Genomic DNA, 23,324 nt, shown 5'->3' with positions numbered 1-23,324 from the left:
TGATTAGAGAAAGATTAGAGAAAAACTTATCTCAAAATTCTTCTGTATGTTAGAATTGAAGACAGATGCAATTATAGATAAAATTAGATTTTCGCCCCAAAATAAATTAAGACGTTGTAAACTCTAAGAATTTTCTTACCACCCCCTGCCCTGCAGTAGAAAGGCAATGTGTATAGGCATTTGACGTACTCTAAATATCTTTAAAATAAAGGTAAATAATCTTCAAAAGAGTTTAGACATTGGAGTGAAATTTCGAGAACATTTTTCACTATGTCTACAATGTACATAAAAAATACAAAACACTTTTTTTTTTTTAAATTTATATATTCAGAGGAACTAAAAAGCCCTACAGAAACTGTTCTGCTCCCTCGGGTATACTATAATGCTATAACAGCTGCTGAACCCTAATTAACAATATTTTCATCCAAGCCACATCCAGTAACAAGGCTATGGGGCATTTCTGGGGTGAGGAACTGATCAGAATGCATACTTGATACTGGAGTTGAAAAAAAAAATTAAGAAGATACAGTTATCATTTATGGATCTAATGAAAGTTCAGAAATCACTCAGTAGCGTGAAAGTGTTAGGTAACAAGTAACAAAGTTTTTTAACACCTTTAAACTCCATTTCACATTATGAACACTGAACACTCAAGATACTTGAAACAAGAAAAATGGAAATGACACTCCAGATCTTGTGGTTTCTAGGAGCAGCTAATTGCGTACTGTTCAGTGGTCACAGTCCACCATTGGAGGGTTTTTGCCAAGAGACAGCACATAAGCACCTCTGTGTCTCCATTGCCAAATGTTTAAATCTTCCATACCGAGAATAGTAGACACTAGACTCAGTGTTGGATTGGACCACCACATTATGCTCATTTTGGTAACGTTTGTTTTACCTCCAGTCCTCCAGCATTCCCTTGCACAAAACCCATGTGTTTTTGTGCAAAGGAAACCCTGAGCAGAGGTTTAAATATATGTCTTCAGTCAAGTTTATTGCCTTTTCTGCTTATTCTGCTCAAGCAACAACTGACATTTGCAAAAGAGGGGATGAAGGCGGAGACTAGTACCATCTAAGCAGAGGGTTTTATTTGTGCAGAATATTACATTAAAAGAGCCCAGTAGCTATTAGTGATTAGTAATCTGCAATTACAGTAATAGCCATATTTAACCAAAAAAGAATAGGCTATGCTGCAAGTCATGAAAACCCCCTTCTAATTGTCAGCCCTGTTAGTCTAAAACAGCCTTCACCCTGTTCATTTAGTTATCATTCTGTAGTTTATAATTAAAGTGCTAATGTATAACAGAATTCTTTGATCTCAAAAAAAAGGATTCTTTTACCAAAGAAATTAAGAACACAGCAGTTACAGGAAATTCAAATTTCCAAGTAAAAATTAAAAAGGGGGAAAAAAAAGTAATGTAATTAAGGAAAAACTACTTCTGTTGAACAAGAGAAGGAAAAAACTTTGAGTAGTCATTCTGGACTGTGGAACAGTTGATCAAGTGGGAAAACACCTTTCTCTTTGATAGTTAAATACAATCTAGGAAGAAAGGAAGTAAATGTGCTGTACCAGCAGGAATGAACTAGATGACCTCAAAGCTCTTTATCTTAAGCTAATGAGTAGAGGTAATTCATATGTCCTGAAGTCTAACTTCAATTAGCATGAGTTATCATAACGATTTGTAGTAGCTCATCCATGATATTTTATTTCCATTCTGATTTCATATTTTAGGGAAAAGATAGCCAGCGGCACATTATGTCAAAGTCTCTCTAAATTAATGCAAATAAAAAGAACTATGTGTAGTTGCCTACACTATGAACAAGCATTACCTTAAACACTCAAGGTCAGCAAAACTCTTCACATGTATTCTCATCTCTGTGTCTTACTGATTAAAGATTTTCTTGATGAAACCAGACTTTAAAAAAAAAACAAAAGAAAAAAATTCTAGATTTAATTTTGGCTTTTAGTCTAATAAGAAGAATCTACTTGGGTTGTTGGAGATGTTAACTCGAGTATGTGTTTCCCCATGCCAGGTTAGAAGACAGGTACTAAAAAAAGCTGGTAACTAAAAGGGAGAGAGTCAGCAGGCCAGCAAAACGCCACACTGATTATCTGCCAGTACCACCAGTCACTTCTGCAAATGGAACCTGAGCTTCAGAAAAATCTTTCAAAAGCAACTACCACCTCAAAGACGACAGTGAGCACCAGATAACCTTAGCTCTTAGCTCTGACATTGTCATCCTTTCACTCACAATCTTTTTTTTGTTTTCTATTAAAACCATGTCACTCAAGATCATCTTAAGTATTTCCTACGTGACCTCTAAAAGCAAGATTTCTAGTTCTGCTGCCTTTTGAGGCGCTATGAAAGCTAGTATTATTGGAACAGACAGTAATTTTAAAGTTATTAGTTTTTCATTCTCAAAGCCACAGTTTAATAATTTTTAAGATCCAGCTAGTTGTATAAGAATGAAAGTTCAGAGTCCATTACGACTACAGAAAATATGGTAAAATAGTCCAAGAAACAATAACGGATCAGAAGACACTGCAGAATTTTACCATAGTATATACTTCCCAATGTTTTGTTCCATTCTTCAGAAAATACAGGCAAATCACACACCCCAAAAAAAGTTTGGGCACATAGGACTTCACTAATTCATTGCTTAGCTTAAGTTCAAGTAGTTTGGAAAAGCTCAGGTAAAGACTGCAGAGAATAAATGGTCATTTTTTTATTTTTTTTTTTTCCTAATAAAGATTCCAATGAATTAAAGGGGACTCTGAAAAATAGTTTTCTTCTATCAGTACTAAACTTTGGTTACCTTCTCTCCCAAAAGCTTCAATTGCTTCATGCAGTCAATTAAAAGTCAAAAGCTGGTAGAAAGCTTAATATCAAGAATGTGCTTCCTATAGTTTCTATGAAAAGTTAGGGAACTGTCCAAGCTGAGAATAGAAATTTTAAAGAAGTGCTGTCTTCAACTCTCATAACCTTTGGAATGTCACTGTTTTCTTTGCCTTCTAATGAAAATGACAAGTATTAACCTGCAAATCAAATCACTCTATTTCTGCCTGTGAGGAATGTGATAGTGTTACTTAGGGCAATTATGTCTTTGCCGTCCGAAAGTACTAAAGCTCTAAGATGTTTCACTAAAATCCCTTTTTCATAAGTACAATAAAAGGAATGACGATATAAGTAGCTTTAAATGAAATACTGCAAAGTCATGACAAGGGTGTATTTTAAGGCAAAGAGGTGTTTTTTTTGTTGTTCCCACAATATTCTCAGAAGAGCAGCTCTATTTCTATGCTCTATATCAGTGAAACAATTCAAGCTGAAATGTAAAAAAACCGAAGGTTTTAAATGAAATCAAAACATATTTCAGCAGTGTATGTCACAGCTTTAATAAGGGATATACTAAGCACATACACATTCTCCACTGAACGGAAGCAAGTTCTTCATTTCGTATATGCTCATAATTATCTCAAACATATAGAAGTCTTAATAGTAACTGAGACAAAGAAAGCACAAGCAGCAATCATACTGTTTTCCATTTTTGTATTCACCAAGATTCTCACTTCCTTGCTTTAGTTTCTAATTCAGTGTTGAAGCACCTCAGTGACTATAAGAATCATTAGGACTGAAGCCAATTTATTCATGGGCAAAATATACAATAATCTTCATAAAAAATGCAATGAGGAAAAAAAAAATAAAATCAAAGCTTCCAGATTTTCTACTACCACAAATAATATGGATTTTGACGATGTGTAAATAGTGCATGTGAGATGGCTGATATCTTCAAATAGGCAGTAATCACAATCTAACAGCATGCTAAGCAAATTAGTGGCTAGTTCTGGTAAAAAAAAAATGCAGGTATACTACCCGACACTATATAGAAAGCATCATATGCCTTTCAGCTTTAGAAATATATTAAAATAGCTTATGTACTATAAACAAGTTCACTTAAGTTCATGTCTTGGGTCTGACTATTTGGGAATATTAGGTCTATGCTCAAGACTAGAATCTGGCAGTCAACACAACTCCATCAACATAGAACAAAACAAAATGACCATGTTCAAGTCCTGAGGAGAATGCACTCCTCGTCTTCAGCTTCACTTCCCCCTAGAGACCTGGGACAGGCAGAGCTGCAGCGTGAAATGCCCATAAACAGCATCACTTCACTACTCGTGAGTATACTGGGAAACAACTTTATGCACTCTAATATTTTCTAAGGGCTCGCTATTTTATAAACTTTGTATATATTTGTAATTATTGATCTCTTCTACTTTTAAAAGTCCACTAGGAAAACTTACCAGCAATTTATTGTGCATATAAATGGAAGATGAAAAGTAGATTGTTAGCACTAACATATCATCTGTTTCTTGACAGGCTGAATGCATAAGGTATTAAATGGGACACAGATTTATAGCTCTTTATTTTGGAACTAGAGCTGAGTTCTTTAAAATGTGCTCATGTAGCTAGTCTTCTGTTACATGATCGCAACACAACTGTCCAAAGCTTGTCAGAATTTGGGTGCTTCTGTCAATGTTAGAAGATGTTTTCTTCAGCAAGCAAGAAAATAATTTCTCTTGTCCATATACTACAGCTGAGTAAGTCAACAGTAAAGGGCTTCCAACTCACAGGACACCTCTTTTCCAGTGGTCTGCTTACATGAGCTGAAGTGCATCAGCCAAGAACCTTTTAAAAAGTCCTCCACTCTACTGCAATATGGCTGGGAAAAGCAGTGACAGCAAAGCCCAGCAGGAGGCATGACGAGGAGAAAAATTACAACTTCCAGGTATGGGTAGAGTTTTGCTTTTCAAAAAAGATGCCAAATCTCTTCTCTGACAGCTAGTCAACGAGAGACTGATGATATGATGAGATAAAAGCACTTGCTGTAGATTCAGACATTGACTGTATCCAAGTATCTTAAGATTTATTTTTGTTTACTTCTGTTTCATTAATAAAAACAAATGCCTCTGGAGTATCCTTATCCTTTCCTGACAAATACATTATCAAGTAAAAGATTATAAAGATTATAAAAAATTATAAAGATTAAGTAAAATATGTGTTAGATAAAAACAAGATTTTAAACCGAATTCTTTCATTAAAAATACATCTTATCTGTTAACTTATCTGTTAACTAGATATTGTAATTCAGAAAAAAAATTAGCTGAGGTAGACTGTAATCAAATATGTTTTAGAGTGATACTGTCATATACTGTGTCACATACTGTGTGGCAGCATCCGCAAAAACATGGTCCATATTATGAAAATAGATGTTGACGCTCGCACTGTTTCTCATTTTGTATCTTTTCACAGGTGTGATAAGAAGGTGCTCTAAGAAATAATTTGTGTAGTGCAGGTCACAAACTATCTTGTTCTGGATACACTCTGCACAGATGTATGCAGTTTGGTATTGCTGTTTGCAAGTTCATAATCAAGACATAAATACTATCGTAATCTCATTAGGATCTCATGTAAAGCTCCTGTGAGCTACAAGTTTGTTCGGTTTACCTCTAGAAGAAAGGAAGAAAAAAGATTAAAATTTTCCTTACATATGTCAGTCAAAAGGATTGCACTGGCTGGAACATCAGGTTCAGAAGAATATAAATCATGTCAGTTAAGACAGAACCTGTCTGTGGCCCCAATTTCTTTATCACTTTTGGACTAGATGATATTTATGCAAAGGTCCAACCTGACCCCACAATTACACCAAAAATCAAACTATGTTATATAAAGCTGTTTAGTCAATGATTCCAACATGCATTTCTCTTCATGTGCTATTTTCTTAGCTGAGAAGTACCTTCATTGGGATCACAGTTTCACAAAAGATAAATGGTATTCAAATTTGAATTGGCCAGGGAGACCAGGCCTGACATTCAATCTTAAAGCATTTCCTTATTTGGCTGCTTGAAAATTATCAAAATTACAAAATTCTGGTGATTTATCTGAGATTCTTCTGCAGGCTATGTTCATTTATATTCAAATTTACTGCTTTTTGTTCCAGTCATGTAGTAAAGAGGTACTCTCCTTATTCACTTTCTTTCATGTAGCTATGTTTTGCAATAGTTGCTAAACTAAAGAGCACATCGTATCAGGTCTTTGATTCTAAGAGACATAACTGTTTTAAGGTGCTCACAGAATTTTCCAATCTCTTACTCACTATCATGTCATCTTTTTTTTTCGTTTGTTTTTGTTTTTATTACAGTATAGTTGTTAGGAATGGCAATTGTTAATATTTGAGACTATGAATTTTTTTCTTACGTCAAAATAAAAGTATTGATCGTTTGAGATCAAAGCACTGCTCTAGTATCATGGCTTTTTCTTCAAAGAAGGCAGTTAACATAAATGAGCCGAAGAGGAACATGGCCATTTCAAGGAACTTTTAGGCATTGTGTGCTGTGGTTTCAAGGATGGGACCTGCAACAATCACCAACTCCAACTGTTTCACTAATTCAGGACTGACCGAGTGAAAGCATGTTATTAAGGCCATTGTCCAAATGCCTCTTAAACACTGATAGGCCTGGGGCATCGAACACCTCTCCAGGAAGCCTGTTCCAGTGTCTGACCACCCTCTTGGTAAAGAAATGCTTCCAAAGGTCCAGTCTGAACCTCTCCTGGTGCAGCTTTGAATCATTCGCACGTGTCCTATCACTGGATATCAGAGAGAAGAGATCAGCACCTCTCTCTCCATTCCCCTCCTCAGGAAGGTGTAGAGAGCAATGAGGTTGCCCCTCAGCCTCCTTTTCTCCAAAACAAACAAATCCTAAGTCCTTAGCCACTCCTCATAGGACATTCCTTCCAGCCCTTTCACTAGCTTTGTCTTTCTGCTTACAGTCCTCTTCTTGGCTACCCAAAATAGGAAGGGGAAAAAACTTTGAATGGCTATACAGGGTCAACTCTTCCTCGTATGTGATAAACTGGCTGTAGAAAATGATAGCTGGCAGTGTCATTCAAGCCAGAACAATACAGCTTTGAGCATATCAGCATATCTAATAAAATTGGAAGATGAAAATCTGTCTTCTCAGAGTTCACTTCTCATTAACTCACCATAAATACTGCCACCACTAAAATAGGAAAGCATTTTCAGGAATTTCACTAAAATGTATACTTCCTTAAGAGTCAAGTAATGCATATCTCTTGGATTTTCAGCAAATACTGTCTAAATGGATTTACTAATCCTAAAACATATTTACAAACCCTGCAACAGATTAAGAAAAATATAACAGATATTAAAATCTCACCAATAAATCCTAAATAAAGTTTTGATTAAGGTATTTTTCATGTGCACTTTACAGGTACAAGTAATAGATTCATTTCTAAAGCACAGTCTTGGGGCTCAGCATTTAGCAGCAAAATTACAAACACAGCCCTTAATTAGGTTTTACAAATTCCAATCAGAACTTCCACACTGAGTTCCTGAAGTCCAGATGTAATAACAAGCTTCATCAAAGGTTCAGTAATTTCTTCCTCACATCCTCCTTTAAAGATCAGAATAAATCACATTCCAGCTGCAAAGCACCCTAATTTTTTTGAAAAGTAGCAATTTGTTGTTATTTGTCATGTTTAGCCATGATACTTTTACAATTCTACTGAAATAACAATGGACAGGGAAAGGACTTTTTAAATGTAAGGCATGTATTTTAAGCAGATCTAAGAATCAACTTGCAATAGTTTATGTAAAGAACTAATCTTCCCTGCGCCAATTTCAACCCCTTTCAGTTCAAATTTCAAAGCCTATCAAAAATTATGCTCTTGCTGAAATAACTGCTTCTATGCTACTCTGTGCATGCACTTCTCACCCTCATCCTTACACAGGCACTAAAGCTTGTATGGCAAATCAGAACTGAGAGCTAAAACCAAAACAAACCCCTAAAGTAAAAGCAGAAAAAAACCCCAAATGATTACTTTTCAGTCAGATCGAACTTAATCCTGCTCACTCTGTGGTAGCCTTCAGATTGGCTTAGGGGAGCTGTGAAATTAGAAAGTCAGCAACATTCGACTGATGGATACTTCTGATGATCTTCATTATTACATTAGCTTCAAAATCTTTGGAAAATCCAATTCCAATAGCAGGTGCTAAAAACTTGACATTCAGCTCAGAACTTGATGGAATATAGGTGACAGGAAGGGAAGAGGTAGTAAATCAGAAGTGATGTATCAAAGACAGGGGGAAGAAAGCATTTATTATTTCACGAATTTTTTATTTTTTCTGAGATATTTCTAAAAACAGGAAAAAAGTTGAACTGAAAATTTACATTCTAATAGCATTCTTCCAAGGTAAAAAAATTATATTAAAACCAAGATGTGTAACAGTAAGACTTTCAAGTTCACTACATCTTTAAGTACTTCTGTAAATTATTATGTAATTGCTTTAATTATATTTATATATTTCTTTATGTTATATATGGACTTTCTATGAAAAAACTCATTTGCAACAATCAAAGATCATAGCGTGCTGAGGCACAAACTCAGCTCATACAAGGGAATGTTCTCCGTATCAAGTGAAAATGAAGAAGAATAAAAGGAACTTCATCTCTTTTTATGTCCATTTAATCAATTTTGCTTTTTTATGATACCTAAAACTTGTGCAGCAGAGCATTTATTCCACTGAGCCTAATCAAGTTTTTAGTTGCATAAATATAAGTATCTAGTGTTTTGTCTTCAGAATGCTCCTCTGCTTCGTCTTAAGCTTCAGGACGGAATTCCCCTCGCAAGAGCAGAGATGTCAATGTGGCAGAGTGCTGGATGATTACTGACAGGATACAGAATATGGCTTATCATTTAATTCTCAAATATGTCTTATATTCACAAAGCAGAACAAAACTACAAATTTATTTCAAAAAATAATGGATTACATATTTCCAGCTGTGGCCTCTCACTTTGCACCTGAAAATCTGAGAATGCATCTCTTATAGGCTCATACACTTTCTGAGCAACTAAAAATCTGACCAATATTCTTCATTTTATGCACACTTCATGACACCATTGGCTCCTACAGCGGTTGAAGCCAGAGTGAACTCCACTGAAGTACATTGCACTAGTACTATAAGAGAAATTAGATCTGTGCTCATCTGTTTAAATCAGGTTCATTTATCTGACAGGACACTAATCGTGTGTTTTATAATTCCTCAAGAAAACAACTTACAGAGGAAAAAAAAATAAATTAAAATGATGCAATCTCCACCTTTGTGTTCTGAAGCTGTTTTAAAAAAAGAAGGCAATAAATCCCTTAGAATCATGAAGTGCAAGAGTATGCTAATTTGAGCAGAAGCCAGTGAATTAGTTTGGGTTTTTTTGTTGCCTTGGATATTTTGGGACGTTCAATAGAAAGTCTGCCAGTTTGTATACTGTACAACTGTAAGTATATTGAGCTAGAAAGCTGAGCTTTTGTGGATTTGAGTATTATCAAAAAAGATTTTTAAAATTGTGTTACATATAAAATATAAAAATATAGAAAACATCACTGAGCTTTTAGTAACATCTCTTTTTTTCTGTCAAAGTATTTGGATTTTGTGAAGAGAAAGTGCGTGTGTATACACAGCTCAACTAAGCAAGAGGAAGCATGATTTTGCCAACTAAGTGTTTTAATTAAACAAAACAAAACAAAAACCTACAACCCAAACCCACTTAAAAACTCATTAAGAAAAGCAAACCCAGAAATCATATTTTTATGTCTACCATGGTAAAAAACCCACACACAAAATAGAGCGGGGCGGAGGGACGACACCGAATCAGTGGTATCAGTGGTTATGTTTTGGGTAGCAGTTTTTACAAATTGGGCTAGTACAATAAAGGAAGGCTATTTCACTGACAGTCACTGCCCAAATTTTCCCCAAGTTATTTAGCAATCAGAACTTTTGAAAACTTATCCGAGACGATGTAAAATCTGTAAGGTTGCTCCACTCCAAATAAAAAAAGGTGTGCCTATACAATGCTGTTGATCAGAAAGGAAGGTGTTTTAGTGTAACAAGATGTCACATTTCTTCTGAAAGGATTAAAATCAATTTGTATTCAACCATTTTCATACTTACTTTAATTATATGTTTGAAAAAAGTATTCATTTCTGACAATGCTGACTTGTACCAGACTTACTACATGTCAATTTTCATCTTACGTTGATTGTGCAGCCCATTTTTTTTTTATTGGATGCTCTGAAATTCCAGTGAGCTTTCATGAATTTTGATGGATTAACCATGCTATTCTCCCTTTCCAGGAAAGTTTGAGATAAATGGCAGGAGAGGCTACGACCTTTGGGCAAATTACTCTCCTCGACTACAATATATATTGATGAATTGTGTGAGTATGTGTATTTATACATTTGTCATTACCCAAATAGTAAACCCCATACATTTATGGCTCCATCAGAACGAAAGGAAGGTATCATAAGTTATTAACAAAGGTAATGCACAGTTCATATATAATTAAATCAGAAAAAACATCATTAAATTTGAGGTCAAATGCAAAAGTATTGCTATTTATTCAGCCATTTAAGAATTAAAACGATTTTGTCACAAGAAAGTAAATGATCTTCCTTCAGAGTTTCATTCTTCTAAAGACATAAGAACATAAATTTTGATGGATCATATCTTATGATAGCTAAACGCAGATTATTTTATTGCTTATTTGTAATAATTTAAAATAGATTAAGTAGAAATTTACCATTTCCTCAGAATACACACATGCATTATCAATGTACGCCTGCTACCGATATATCTAAGCAATAAAATAAATGGGCTATCATTTCATCTACTGAAAAAACAAGAAGTCTCTGTGACTGAAGAATTATCACATAACCTTAAGGAAACACTACTTTTTCATGAATGATTCTTCAAAGGAAGTATCATTTGGGACAAAAATTTCTTCAAAATAAGGTTAACAAAATAAGGTTAACCTCTATTTCTACATAATCGTATTATTTGTAGATGAGGAAAAGGCTGCAGCATACTAGAATATACTATTCCACTACTCCAGAAAAAAATGGTATCATTCTTTCCTTCTATCCTTTTGAAATCTTGCATTTCCTTTATTGGTTACTGTACAGTTTTCTTAAAGCATTTTTCAGTCCAAATGCTCTGCTTTGTAATATTAGTTTAAATTTTAAAATAAATTATTTCAACAGATAATAGAGATGCTGTGTCTTTTAAAATCAGTATTATATGTGCATGGTTGGAATTAGGCTGCAATTTATGAAACTCCTGGCTACCAGTTTTACAAAAAGGTATTAAAATAAAAAATAGCTTTGTAGCCAGTATATGATCTCTGCTTATGAAATAGAAATATCATTTCCACTGTAGGAAAGTACATCTTTTATATTGCTTTGTTTTTATGGTTAGTTTGCTACATATAGTACCCAGTCCATGGCCCAAGGAACTGCTTGCTAGTTATGACTCCTGTTGGTTGACTAAATCTCATGCATGTTATGTCAACACATGGGCTTGAATCTATTCTATTGGACTCAAATGGAAACGGAAAGGATCATACCTGAACTCGTAAGTCTCAAATGCAAAACTGACCAGTAGAAGTCTAATCTTATTTGCTTCTGCCCCTTCTTGCTAACCAAACAGGAACACCTTAATCTACCATGTGACTCTGGCAGCCAGAAAGCCCTATTCAGTCATTAAATGGTGACCTTTATTCAGTAGGAATACAATCAAGGTTTTGCTTTCCTACGCTACATGCTTAGACTAAGCTCTTTCAGTGTGGTTATCACTTCTTGTCTGGGGAAGACAAGTAACTGCTTTTATAACACAATGGAACTGTAAAATGCAAACACAGAATTTCATGGTGCAGCATATTGAAATCTGAAGTTCCATCTGTTTATTCTGGCTCTTGACTGGGAATTAAGGGCTAACCTTCAAAAAAGTTAACAAGTCTTTTTAAGAGAAATTCTACACCTAACCTGACAAGTATTTAGAAGGATTTATAGAATCACCTTTTCAAGCTTTTATAACCTTTGGACTAGTTTCTTTCTTTCTATGGCTTGAACAACTCAAATCTGCAACTGACAAAATACATCAATAATATACTGTGTAACTGAGCATAGTCTAAAAAATAATATGAACAAATAAACATACATCTTACTAGCTGTACTTCCCCAGGTCTTTTTGCAAGTTGTTTACAAACCCAATTAATACACAGTACTTAAGAAGCTATTTCCATATATTGTTAAAAAGCACTTAAGCAGATATTTGTTTCACTGACTTCACCTTCTATTCACTCATATGCAAATTGGATTATGTTACATTGGAAAAAAAAAAGGAAAAAAGAGTCATTACTACCTTATTGTTAGTAGAAACTTAGTGTTTTAAGAGGCATGCTCTGGGAAAAGGATTGTCTGATTTGACATCTGTGTCAAAAGATCCAAGACAGAAAAGAGCTAATACAGTGAGCTAATAGAACAGACAAGATACTTTTAAGAATACCCAAAGGAACTATCCTTCCAGAATGTTAGTGTCTTGTTTAAAGAAAAATTCATCTTCCTTCCACACCAAATTCAGTAAATGTATGCCAAGAATAAAGATTGAATCTTTGGCAGATGAAGTATTTGGTAACCAAGAACAAACGCCTGTGGTAATACTGATGGATTAATAAAATCATACTCTGATAAATTCAGTAACTGTGTGAAGTGGGAAACATAGGGGAAAATTCAAATAACCCCAGGCATATTTCTACCTATTAGAACATCAAGCTTCAGATTTGTTTCTTCAGTGGTTGAATACAAATCAAATGATCCTATGATTCTATAAACATATGTGATGACATTCCTTAAAAAAATGCATGCATATGTCCAATTATTCACTATCCCTCATAACAAACTTACATTTTCAACATAAAAGCAATGAATATAAAATAAACTTTCTCATCACACAGTACAAAGCCACTATTGGACCAATTGGAAAAAATCGTTTGACTTATGCAATAAATATCCAGTGGCTTCTTCATACAGTCATGATCATCAACCATCAAAAAAAAAAAAAAAAAAAAGACATCTGTCATGAATATCTTTTCTGAGAGTCTGCCACCTATGTAGCACTCAGTAACCAGCTCGAGATGCAGTCAGATCACAATTCTCAACATAACTAAAACAAGGCACTGCAAATGAAGGTATTGCTGTAGGCAGTGTAACTTCTTTCCAAGCCAGGTAAGTCCCACTAACACACGCACTCACACGGCTTCAATACATAGTAAAAAAAAATCCCATTTGGTCACAGCCAGTAGCTGTAATACCATCAAATCCCAAGTACGTGCTAAATTCCAAAATCAGAAATCTAGCTTCAGCTTTGAAATATGCCCCATTCTTTGACTACAGTGTCAGATGAATCACCGTATTCTACAAGTTAATGCTGAATTCAGGTAACAAGAAGAAGTAGTTGCTCAGTTACTGTAAGTACCATTTTTGACCCAAGGTATTCCATTTTCTCACATATAAAATGGGGGTTAAACTGCTTTCTCTCATTCCTACCTTATCTCCTTTTGCTTAGTCAGACTGCTGTAATTTGGAGAAAAACTTGCCTCGTGTAAAATGTACAAACAACATCAATCTTGGGGTTTTCTCATAAGATTTAAAGTGACACATTATGTATGAACTTATGTTTATGCTGTGTTTTGATTGGATTAGATGGAGTTGACATGTATTTGCTTACTTCACGTACACTGCAACTCCAGCTTGAAAAATGATGCAATGATTTTTTTCATTTTCCTGACAGTTGGCAGACAAATCTTGAAAGCAACTGAGTAACATTTAGGTCTAAAAGAAAAATTCAGGATTTGTGTGGTTCTAAACAGCAATCTGGTTAAGAAACATTCTGACAGAAGCCAATGCTTTTTTTTTTTTTTCCCAAGAACATATAGTCTTGCTGCAATATCAAAATTATTTAAGGTATATAGAATTCTCTCAGTCAGAGAATGGAACAATTAGGATTGTACACAGACAATCCATGCGAATGGTTTCTACACAAACCATGCTACTAATGATGTCTATGTTTTCTCATTTATTCACCTTCTCTTGTTTATTTGAGCCACAGTTTCCTGGGTATTTTGATATTTTCATAGCTGTCACAGTTCTTTATACTGAAAACATTAAATTCCAGCTACTCAAAAAGAAGCCCAGGAACAATTTCTGGAATAGCCAACTCTTGACATCTTTCCATGAACAAACGGCACAGGAGGAAATGCGATTAGTTCTGTCCTGTAACGCTTCTTCCATTTTGGAGGAATTATTAGCAGGAAAGACATGGAGAATTTCAGGGTATAGGGGAATGAAGTTGGTTTTATTAATACTTGACTGAACCCAGTGAAGTTTTGTTGGACAGTGCAGCTGGTTCATCAAATTTTTATCAGGGGTTCTGCAATTTCAGCTTATTTTTATTATCTAGTTTTTATCCATCAGAATTCAAGTATAAAGTGCAAGAGTCCTTGAGGCTACTTGCTTTTAGGAACAAAGAACTACTGAAAAATTTAAAGCGTATCTACCTTAAGCTAGAGCTCATAGAGAATATGGTGTCTGGCCAAACACAGTATGACTGTCTGTCAGAACACCTCATATCTTTAACAGCAAAGTCACCTCTCTCACATCTAATGCTGAGAAAATCCCCAGACAGCTTTTTTTCTCTTTGAATGCTTTCCTGTTCACCACAATTCATGCAGCATCCCCAAAGTTACTGTGCAAGTTTATATCACTAGATATGCTCTTGTTTTTATTGCTGCTGACAATAGCTACAGAATAAAATACACATTGTTAGAAGGAAGTTTTCAGCAGGTTTGTATTTACCCTCTGCTTGAACTGGATTATATGTTCTTTCATGCAATAAGGCTAAAGGTAAAACAAAACCTCTCATTCCTGTGCTTAAGAGAATATGTGTTAAATCAAAACATTTCTGTGCTTCTTTGCAGAAAAATTTGGACAAGTTTGTTTTTGTGCAAATTCAGTCAGACTGTCACCACAGACAATAGTTTGTGCATCTCAAATACCATTAAACTGTAAGTCCCAGTAAGATGCCCAGAGAGAGGCTGATGAGTAAAGCAAGCAAGTCATTTAAGTTACAGAGAGAATATTTGGCATTTGGCACATTATGCTACACCTACGCTGCTACACCACCTTAGGGCAGATGAGAGGTGCTCAAACACCATGAATTGCTGCCTGCTGTGGGAGGACAAAGAGAAAAATTAAGAGCTGCCCCAAGTCATCCTCCAATTTCTCAGGCCAAAATGCCCATACAAGTGCTTTTATGCATGACAGAGAATCCAACAGATACTGCAGACAATTCTGATATGTCCAAAACAAGTTCAAAATACACATCTGAAAATTCAGTATCAGCAGCAGATTGTCTCAAATATTGATACTGATCAGGTCCCCCAGTTTGGTTTTCACTGCATACACTGAGACCTGTACTTCCATTATGTTACCTTCATTCAGCACCTCTGTCACCTACCTCTGGTCCATATTCCTGTTTGTTGGCTGAGGCTTGGATAATTTGTTTTGAAAGTACAAAATCGTAGCATAATTTGTCTTTAAAAAGACATGAGAATTCTCTTGGTCTGTGCAGAACTATTGTCTTAGGAGGTATGATTACGAAGAAATGGAGAAATGAAATATGCCATTTTTTTTAGTGAAGAACTGGCATATGTGACTGAAGACAGGAATATTAAAAACTACATCGCAAGGAATACAACACTGAATAAAGTTAACTGGAGAAATTACCTGTGAAAATTGACACTCCAAAGTGTCACATTTTCATGATGGAAACCATGGCATACAGCAAAAATTTCCAGTTAGCACACTATATAGCGATACAGGTGAAGGTTGCCATATATCTGCCTGGGCCTTTCAAGGATAAAGGGTTTTCTGGGCTTGCCTTGGATATGCGATGCGATATACTTGTGTGAATCAGACTTCTGTATTCTGAGTATTTCAGATTCATTCTGCAGGTGCCACATAAGCACTTTAACACTTTAAGTGCTGTAACTCTGACTGGAGTAATATTGTGTCTGTGCTGTTTGGAAATGCTACGCAACTCTGCCGAATCTTCTAATTCTACATAGAGGAAATTTTTAAATGAGAATGGAAAAGACATCAATGGAAATCCAAATGTGCAGCTGCCTTGCTGCAGAGGTCCCTGGGATGCCTAAGCACAATGCCACACAGCTTTTTCAAGAACAATCTGATACTGAAAAGGGAATGTTGTAGTGGAAACAACACATGAATGTGAAGGTACTCTGCTGAAATAGCTATGCCAGTAATAATACACTGGCAGAAATGTTTCTGGTTAATCTCTGCAGCATAGACATGAGGTACATGGTTTGTGAAAGTGTTTCCCTTTCATATTATGGAGATTGCACCCCTGCCAAAACTACAACAGATGCTTCAATGAAATGCAAAGAAATTTCAAGCTGGTTGATGACAATGAGATTTTGGTTTGATTTTGAACTCTGGCAGGAAAGAGCATACTGTTCCTGATTGATAGTATTATTCTACTGATTAAAAATCTGCACTCTCAGTCTTTGGCATTGTAAAGGTTTGCCACCTTCGTGCTAGGTATGTTGTGTTATCTTATTGTTGTGTTTAATAAATTTAATATTCAGTAAATTATTGTAATCTTATATATCAGTTTTACATATATCCATACATTTTGCTTTTGCTGTACAGAAGCACACAAAAAAAACTCATCTGCAGATACCACGCAAGTAGATGAAAATATTTAGCAGAAGTAGCACATTCACCAAACCAGAGATGTTGATTTTTAGGGAAATTACAGAGAAAGAAACTAACAATGTGGCTATCATTGCATTCTCAAGATGAATAGGTATTCCCTATGCTTGTATTAGAAAATTAATGGGACTAGACTATGGGTAAATGGGAATATATATCATCCTCATGCTTCAAATGAACCTGTTAGAGCATTCCTGAAACCAACATTCCTGTGCTGTACCTTATCTGTGGTCAAAATGTGAATTTCATCTACCAACAGCCCTGCAGTCCAGTACTTTTATTCCATTTGCCTCAAGAAAAGAATCTGCCTGTCATCTTCTTGGAAGTGTTCATCTTTTAAAAAAACCAGAAACACCACAGTGTGTTACATAAAAAACTCCTTATTTCCCCTAAAAATGGAACTACTTCTCCCTATTGCTGTTTTATTTAATGTTTATAAGTTAATTGCATTATGGTTGTTAGTTCTACTTTATGCAGCTCCATAATTGAAGTGTAGAATAATGAGGATCACTAATAAATTTCTCAAGAGTTATCTGTCAGCACCCATAACTCTTTATAAAATCAATTATGTAACTTCTTGCATACCTTTCAACGCTTTGGTGCCTGCCAAAGTAAAAATCAATAAAAGTTTATTATTATTCCATGCCTGATATTGGTTAAGTGGCTCCAGTGGCACTCCCTGTTGGGGGACTGCCATTAAAGCTTTTAGAACTGCATAATCCGAGTCTTATTAGGCTACTCTAGTGAGCATACCTCATAAGTATTTTCAAAATTGTTAATAACTCCAACTGACTAGTTACCAGGAAACACTGTGCTGAACAATACTGGTGAAACTTATTGAAAAATAGCACATACTTCTCCAAGTATGCATTTGATAACAATGGAGTTTCACCTGACTTCTTCTAGTCTGATGGGAAAATCCATTCTCTGCCATACAGACACACATTTCTCCATTTTAACACTTCATATATGTATTATAAAACACATTTGAAATTATAAGGTCTGCAAATCTCATATGAGATACCACTAAATTTTGTGTTGCAACACTGCTGTAAGGAATGCCTTGGTTCCTCACCACTGGAAAGCCTACATATTTCTTTCTTCTCTGATTCTTTCAGATCAGCCTGGGCCTTGCAGCAATCTACCCTAAATCCACCACTAAAATGTCAAGACGTAAGATAAATTGATCTGAAAAATGTTCTGACAAATCAGATCTTCTAAGCAGATTACAGATCTGTATCTTTAATAGCTGAAGATTTCTCATTCATTTTACCTACCACATTTGACGATCTCCTCCTTTTCAAAATGTTCATGAAATTAAGGCAACTACTGTCTTCAGAGAGCAAAAGCCACAATTAGCTGTCTTTGTTCTTATATTGAACCTCGTGTAAAGAATTATGTTGAAATTTTTCCATTGTTACTTAGTATTAAGCCATTCATATAGAAAAAAAATCATTAAAGCCCTATTTCCTTCAGAGAGACGAAGGGCCTCAAACAATTTCCTGCCAAAACCAGCAGAAGCTTTTCCAACAGCTGCAGTGGCCATACAAGCAAAGCACACCTCTGCTACCAAGTCTGAAAGATACTTACTCTTTGTGTTCTTCTCGACCTGCATCCCACAGTATTTGAGCATGGGATACAGAATGGCAGGCACATTTTTTGACAATATGAAGTGATGCACATGGGAGAAAACAACCTATGAGTATACACAGACAATCAGGATGCATGCATTAGCCCATATCACTGAAGAAAGAAATACTCAAGTCATCATGAACAGTTAATTGATAACAACAGTCTAAAAGACTAATAAAACATTGAAGATTATTGAGGAAGGATTACAGAAGGAAATATCATAGCAAGTCCATATATCCACAGTGATTCAACATGTTGAATATGGCACGTAGTTATGAAGAGTAACGGAAATGCCACAGAACTGCGTAAGCAGAGAGGTAACACATTATGAGTCAAGAATAACTTACCTATGAGGACAGTTCAAACTAATTACTACACTCAGACACAACACAGTGTAGGAAGGGAAGCAACTGCTGTTAGAAAGTAAATAAAGCATAATTTGTTATTATTTCTCATACCAAAGTAATAAAAAAAACCTAGTGAGATAAATAAGGTGCAAGTTTAAAGTAGGGCAGGAGGGGGAATGAGATTGTGGGAAATGTGACAATGGATGTTATGGAAGTCAGAATGTAAATGAATTTATAAAGGGCATAGATAACTACACATGTAACAGATCTGGAAATTGGTGTAGAGGAGTGGTGATGGGCCTGTGAAACATCACACTGCCAACTGTCAGTAAGTGGAAAAGCATACCAGAGGAAATATCATGCTACGATTCCCCGATCTTACATATTTATCCCCCAAGAATCTACTACTCGTTACTACCAGTGGCAGACTTCTGTAGGAAATGGAGTTTTATTCTTATCTAGTGAGGCTATTCCTACTCTGGAGGCTACACACCAACCAAGAAGTAACATCAACTTTTTCTGAAATCTATCAGCCTGGATAAATTCATCTATCTATATCTAACACATACTTCTGAATATACAAACAAAGATCCAAACCAGGTCAAACTGTCCTTCACTATAAAGCCAGCAACACACATGAAATTTGGTAATAGATACTATTTCTTAACACATTTTTTTTTCAGGTATTTCAGTGTTTTCTCCAGATATCTCAACTCTATAACATCTTAACTGCCAGGTCTGAATGAATAAATCTCAATTTAGTAAAATAAATATTCCTTTTACAATAATCACCATCCGGCATCAGTATGCTTTCTTGCATTGAATTTAACATTTTCTGCTTCTAAACCTTAATTTGATATGATAAAGTAAGTGTAGCTTCAAGAAATGTATACCAACTGTATCTCAAAAATGCCAATTACTGTGCATGTTCCAATAGATGCACAGTCATTCGGATCAGGTTTCAGCTGGTCACTAAGGGAACTGAGACTGTAATTTTAAACACAAAGTCTCTCACGTAAGCAGCCGTAAAATACGTACTTCTACATATGGAAAATGGATTTTTTTCAGTGCTATGAAACTTCATATTTTCTTGCCTTTTTAAGTGTATTTTTATTTGGTCATTAAGATTTGCCAAGGCAAACAAGATGCGCAGTCATTTGGATCAGGTTTCAGCTGGTCACTAAAGGAACTGAGACTGTAATTTTAAACACAAAGTCTCTCACGTAAGCAGCCGTAAAATACATACTTCTACATATGGAAAATGGATTTTTCAGTGCTAAGAAACTTCACATTTTCTTGCCTTTTAAAGTGTATTTTTATTTGGTCATTAAGATTTGCCAAAGCAAGCAAAATACAAGGATTATTAATGGAAGCAAAAGTTATCGTTAAAAGTTATTTATTGAATATGGATACTATAGTCAAATTAGCAATCATTGAAGCAGAAGGAATTACATCAATATATAAACACAGCATATAATTTCCGGGGTCTAATCCTAATCTCATACCAGCCCTCTAAACATCACAAAATCTTTAGTTCAAATATGGCAGAATGTTACTTCAGTCAACAACAAGCTGTCAACTACAGACCCACAACATTTTGGATTTATTTTCCAAGATTTGTATCTCCAAAATTTCACAGGTCTTTTCTCAACTTGAGCTTCCTACAATTTTAACTTCTACAATCTAATATAATGGAAAACTTGATAAATGACAAAGTTTTTCGTAGTCTTCCAAGTCATTAGAGCTCATTAAGAATGTTTTGTACTACCCTAGTTCTGTAAACAAGGATTTGAATATTTGATACTTGGATAAATAGTGCTAAAATAACCAGATATTTATCTGAATAAAGCAGGTTAGAATATGACATTTTCATCTTGTGAAGAATTTTAATAAAATATGTTTGGTCTCAAATAAGAATAAAAAGTTACAGTTTCAAATATTTTCATTAGCCATTTCTGAATAAACCCCCCCAACAAAACAATAAAAATTACTGTTTAATTCATTATATTTGAATATTTTTTAACATAAAAAGGTTTTGTGTGAAAAGTCTTTTGAAATTAAAAGTCAAAATTTCAGAAGCAGTTATGATACCTACTTTACTTGCAGTTGCAATGGAGCATATACAGTCAGCTGGCATGTACCTGTTGAGGAGCATTAACTTCCAACTGAGGAGTGTAAATTCTAACCATGAGCTACCCTCTCGCTATGCATTTTCCTTTTTTTTTTTTTTTAATATGAGTAATTTAATAAGCAGCTAGAGATTTATAACCTTTTGAAGATACAACTTGGCCTCATCTGTTCACAGTACCAGAATGAAAATACGAAGATTTTAGATTAAAGAATAGCAGAGTGCTTAGTTAACTAAATAAGTTATAGCATTTCCTTTCAATCCCACATCCAGTTACTATTTTTACATTAAAGACTTCAGCAAGAAACTAAGTCTTGATCACTCAAACTGTAAGGTTTTCAAGGTGCTCAGAGAATTGCATCAGAATTTCTGTAGTCTCATGAATACAAAAATGGTTTTCCTTTTAGCTTGCTTATAAAATTCACCAACACTCTGTTTTCAAAGATACAAGATGAAATGGTATTTCAGGATACATAACATTTCTGTATTTTATCTCCTCTCACTCAAATAAAAATGTATCTTACTTAATTTCAACTGTATCAGCTCAAAGACAACCATCAGGCACACACAGTAACTGATAAATAGAAAATATATTTTTAACAATGCACTTTTTACTAGAACTAAAAATTGTAGAACCAGAAAGCATCATGCATCATTCATGTGCACAGTATAATACCTAGAATTCTACTAGCACTCATACACTGACCATGGAGAACTGATCAATTGAACTGTGTAAATTAGGTATTGTTTAAAAGATTTGTATCTCCATGTGACTCAAATTTCCTTTCTTTTAATACTTACAGACACTTTGATTAAAGCCAAACTGATACTTTTTTTTTTCTCTTTTCAAAGAAAAAAAAATCATTAATTTCCTCCACTTCTCTTCCTTAAAAGGCTTACATTGAGAATTATCATGTGCACAGCATACACAGGACATATTTAGAGTTTTGATAACGGAGATAGGAAAAACCACCACCACGACCAATGACCCAGCAACTTTTCAGGTTGCCCAAAGCATGGAAACTAGTGTCAGTTTAAAAAAGAAAATTTCTAAACTGACTCTTTAGAATTCAGACTACATATGCATCAGCTTGTCTGCGCTAACATGCAGCCAGCAGAATCAAACATAGGGCTGAAAGAAGATCTTACCAAGGAAAAGGTTGATATGATGCCACCTCAGGTATGAAGCTGGATAAATATTACAACACAAAGCCATATTATGGCCTTATGTAAAATACTGTATATATTTCTGGACATTCACACAAAGAAAATGCTTTCAAATTGGAACAGATGACAAACACTAGGATAAAGGAGGGATAAAGGGAAGCCCATTTTGCAGGAAAAGAGAAGGACAATGCTGGCTCAGTCACTCTGAGAGGGGGGAGTGGAAAGAACCACAAGGTAACAACTAACTAGAAAAAAGAGTAAACAACAGATGAAATTTAGAACATTTTTGCTCTTCAGACTATTCAGAAACTACTTAAAGATCAATTAAGCTAGGGTAAAGACGACAAAAGTATCAGCTAAGGACCTCACTCCACTGTTGCATATACTATTCATCTTTACAACAGCATCCTAGGCTACAGTCTGAAAAGCAAAAGAGAAATATAGTCATATCCTAATGCAATTTTCAACAAGTTTTGTCAAAGAAAATTGTAATGCTCAACTACCACACTTAAAATAATTTGTAATGATTTAAACAGGATCGAAATTCTTCAAGTCATCCATCTAATAAACATTTTTCTCTGTTAGTCAACAGTATATAGCAAATACAAAAATATAGATGATTCAGATTATATATGGCCCACCACACACTAATTAGTAAATCATGAATCAATCATGTAGTAAATAATCACATACCTAGTTCCCTCAGTCTTTGGGAAGAAATGTGGTGAATCTTTTTAGTCACTTTGGCACCAAGGATGGCTTAAAATGCCATCAATTCCATTTAAAAGGCTTCACAGAAGACTTGTCTTATGGTTGTTCCTTAACTGTCAGACTCTGCCAACTTCAAAGCCATGTCCAGGAATATGTCTCTTTCATTTTTTTAAGTAAAACCCACAACAAACAAACAAACCCCCAAAACCCCCAAGATCAGTCACTGCCTATTTTGCCAAAGATGCTGATCCACCTACATGCTAAATCTGCACGTCTGATCTTTGTGAATTTTTTATTGTTGCCATAAGAAATGTTTCAACAGCAGCTGCTTTTCCAAGCCAAGTAGCTCCAAATAAGTAGCTCCGAAATCTGCTAGTGAGATCTACAAAGCTCAGGTTTATAAGAAATCCAGGTATAAGAAGTGTAAAAATCCATTAAGTTTGACCCAGTTGCAGTCATGTGTCTTTACAGAAATAAAGCTTGCTGATTGGACAGAGTAAAGAAAGAGCAGTCTAGAGCAAGGAGTATTAATAAATAACATGAAGGGAGTATTATATTGTAGTGACAAGAGTGGAGTCAGAACACATTAACTTTGGGAGCATCCCCTCTGTAGAGCATTCTCCAGATTCATGGGA

The 23,324-nt window shown here is 35.1% G+C and overlaps 1 protein-coding gene across 10 annotated transcripts in view; it reads right to left on the bottom strand.

The window, feature by feature from the left end:
- Positions 1-23,324, bottom strand: part of NAALADL2 (N-acetylated alpha-linked acidic dipeptidase like 2) — a 494,598-nt gene that overhangs the window by 36,910 nt on the left and 434,364 nt on the right. The window lies entirely within an intron of this gene.

This window comes from Strigops habroptila, chromosome 8 (genome assembly GCF_004027225.2).
Source record: "Strigops habroptila isolate Jane chromosome 8, bStrHab1.2.pri, whole genome shotgun sequence".
Classification (NCBI taxonomy): Eukaryota; Metazoa; Chordata; class Aves; order Psittaciformes; family Psittacidae; genus Strigops; species Strigops habroptila.
This window is presented reverse-complemented; position numbering and strand designations above follow the sequence as displayed.